Below are 3906 nucleotides of genomic sequence, written 5' to 3' on the forward strand. Positions count from 1 at the left end.
GCCCTCTCAAAAGATACCAGCTTATTTCTTTAAACCCAGGGAGGTGGGGGGTGGGAGGAAATCTCTTGGTCCTGTCTGCTAAGATGGATTGTTTTTTTGTATAATATAGGAAGGATGTCCTACTGCCGGTTTACAGGGATTGGGCCTAAACTGGCAGTTGGACATCCCTCTCACAATCTGGGACTGCTTGTTCCTCTAACTACATTTGCCTGCCTTCCTGATTGCCCCTAATCTGTCTGCCTGCCTGATCCACCCCCAAATGCTCCCCCGCTGGCCTGATTGCCCCCAACTGCTCCCTCTCCTGGCCTGATCACCCCTAATTGCCTCTGCCTCAGCCCTACCACCATGGCTTTGTCTTGAAGGATGTCTGGAAGGTCTCCTGGTCTAATTAGCATATTACCCTTTTATTAGTATAGATTATATCTGATAACTTTAATACAGCAATTTTTGTATAGCTTTGTTTCTATTGAGTAATTTTTCTTCTTGATTTTTAGACCTTCAGTCTTTCTTTTGGTATGTTTGGTAAATTTTTATTGCTTTCTGGACACTCTATATTAAGAGTCCTCAGACTTTTTCTGAAGGGACTGAATAGACTAATTTAGGATATATGGACCATATATCTCTACTGCAACAATAGGTAATATGTAAATGAATGAGTGTGGTTACAGTTTTTAAAAATTGTATTTATGGTCACTGAAATTTGAATTTTTGTAACTTTTATATCACAAAATGTCATTCTTCTTTTGGTTTTGCCAACCATTCAAAAATATAAAAACTTGCAGCTTCTGCAAAAACTGTTGGTGGATTCATTGCCAGTAGACTATAGTTTGCCTACTCCTATTCTCTATGAAAAAAAAAAGTAAAGATTACTTGAGGTTCTATATTATATTATCTTCCTCTAGAGAAGATTTTATTTTGCTTCCTGGTGGGTAGTTAGACTAAGGGCAAGGTCATATTGTTATAAGTGGGAATTAAGCTAAATCAAAGCTGGTTTCAGTCTATGTGAAAGCTAATTTACTTCTACTTTGCCCTTCACCTAGGGTGTAGCCCTCAAGTATATGGAAACTGCCACATGCTCTGCTCATTTTTATTTAGTCTTTTGATCAAAGACTACAAATATGAATTACAGTTCTTTGAGGAAACTGCAAAGAAGTGGGTGTCAGGCTACCATTTCTACATATCTTTTCTTTCTGGAATCCTGGCCTCTCAACTATTCATTGACTTAGAAGCTATATCCACATCGTAGAGTTATTATAACATTATTTTAAAAATGAAGTAGAACTAATTCTACCCTTCAAGAGTAGATTGGTATAAAGAAACCCGGGAAGGGTAACATATTCCTGGTCTCTTTGCCTTAGTTTTTTTTATTTGTAAAACTAGTGGCCCGGTGCATGGATTCATGCACATTGAAAGGAAATTAATTAGAAGAAATATTTTAATATCACTATTTGTCCTTTCTCTATAATAGAAGTGTCAGAGATGAAAGAAAATCAGTAAAATGTATATGATGAATAAATAAACAACAAAAACATGATATAAAGACAACATTGATAAAAACAATGACTGATAAATTGATTAAACTTATTCTAATATCTCCCTATATACCACATTAAAAGGAAAAACACTTTCAGAGTGCTTGACTAATTTTTCTTGTGATTAAGTATTTACAACTTTAACTTTAATGTCACATGCTCTTCGAACTTGAGAGAAAGCATCATATAACTGACCATGTGCGAAAACAGGTTCGGGTAGGAATATTCCTACTCTGTCTGGAGTTTGACGTTGTAGTTTATTAATAGTCATCGCAAATGCTGGCATCACGGGAAACTGTCTTCAAATTAATTTAAATGGGAGGCCAGTGTCAGATGGGGATAAATCAATTCTTGGAATCAGAACAACCTCTCTCTCCTCAGATCCTGTTAATACTTCAGCTTCAATTATGTTAGGTTGCAATCTTTTTTTTTCTTTTTTTAAAAAATAAATTTTATTGATTTTTTACAGAGAGGAAGGGAGAGGGATAGTGAGCTAGAAACATCGATGAGAGAGAAACATCGATCAGCTGCCTCCTGCACACCCCCTACTGGGGATGTGCCCACAACCAAGGTACATGCCCTTGACCAGAATTGAACCTGGGACCCTTCAGTCTGCAGGCTGACTATCCACTGAGCCAAACCACTTAGGGCAGGTTGCAATCTTTAATAATAAATCTAGTACCATTACAAAGACCCCCTTTATTATTAAGAATTCTCAGTAGCGTGATGATTGCACTGATTTTCAATTTTAATTTATGATATGGCATTCCCGAAGGAGTAATACTATTAAGAAATTCAATGGGAAAATGTTCCTTTTTGGCATCATCCATTGAATCGATGGAATCATCACTCAAATAGGTGTGAAAATCTCCATCAAGTATACCCAACATTTCTTCATTTAATTTATGAACGTGCTCATTTTTAGGACAAAGAATCACATGTTTAGATATATTTTTAATATTATCTATAGGCTAGTGACCCAGTGCATGAATTCATGGACATTGAAAGGAAATTAATTAGAAGAAATATTTTAATATCGCTATTCACTCTTTCTCTATAATAAAAGCATCAACCAAATTCATGATTGACAATGATAGATGGGAACACATGCGTGCAATTGGCACCAGCAAGAGCTTTATACTACTATATATGGATAAACTTGCTTAATTAGACATGCTTTCTGATGTAACTAAACTTATTCCAGCCCAGTGAAGCACCCCAACTTCTCTTTCAGGTAATTGTCAGCAATACAGCAGTAAATATCAACACAAAGCAGATTATTATTGTAGATCACGCAGGAAGCGTGTTCCTGGGCTGAAGAAACTCCAAGGAGTCTAGTTGCTAGGGAGAGGAAGCCAGGTGTTGCTATGTGACATCATTACCCAGTGCCCACAGCCACCATTTCTGATCTGGGCTGGGCTGTGGGCCGCATTTTGTGCCATGGGGTCTCAGCAGCATCAGCTGCAATTTGGTGGGGTGTCGCTCCACAGTGGTGGCAGGGCCTGTGTCTCACTTGGGGGAAGCCGAGTGTTCCTTTGTGGGTGCCAGGTCCACAGTGCCGTTTCTCTGTAAATGGCCAGGGGTTTATTTTTAAATTGCCAGTGCACGTCATATGTACCAACTAGTTGGTTGGGTGGCCTTTTATATATATAGATGGGGATAATGGTATTTAAATATATATGTACTTCATCATGTTATTGGGAGAGTACATCAAACAATGTGAAAGATGCAGAGTGAGAGACAAAATCTGGTTAAATTTTACTGTCATCATCATCATTATTATCACCATCATCATCACATTATCATATCATGACTCAGAGATGAATAAACAGAGGCCCAGATAAGATAAATGTCTATCCAAACACTTATCAAGTTAGTGAAGAATATGGAAACTAAAACCTAAGTAAACAGAATCACTAGTCTAATGCTTTTTCACTATAACTAAGGTGCCTTCTTAAATTGCTATCAGTAGCAGTACCACACACAATTTTAATAAAGTCAATATAACCAATATTTATTGAGGATGAATTTGTGTCCAGAATTGTACTAGTCTGATTTCTGAAGCTGAATTTCCTGGGTTTAAGATCTGGTTTTCCTTTATTGGCTCAATGTCCTAGAGAAAGTTACAGAATGTCTCTATGCCTATTTTCTATTCTGAAAATGAATATAATGCTACTTTATATATTTTTAAAGTCAATATAACCAATATTATTGAGGATGAATTTGTGTCCAAAATTGTACTAGTCTGATTTCTGAAGCTGAATTTCCTGGGTTTAAGATCTGGTTTTCCTTTATCGGCTCAGTGTCTTAGAGAAAGTTACAGAGTGTCTATTTTCTAATTTGAAAATGAATATAATGCTACTTTATATATTTT

Source organism: Myotis davidii, unplaced genomic scaffold (assembly GCF_000327345.1).
Source record: "Myotis davidii unplaced genomic scaffold, ASM32734v1 scaffold251, whole genome shotgun sequence".
Classification (NCBI taxonomy): domain Eukaryota; kingdom Metazoa; phylum Chordata; class Mammalia; order Chiroptera; family Vespertilionidae; genus Myotis; species Myotis davidii.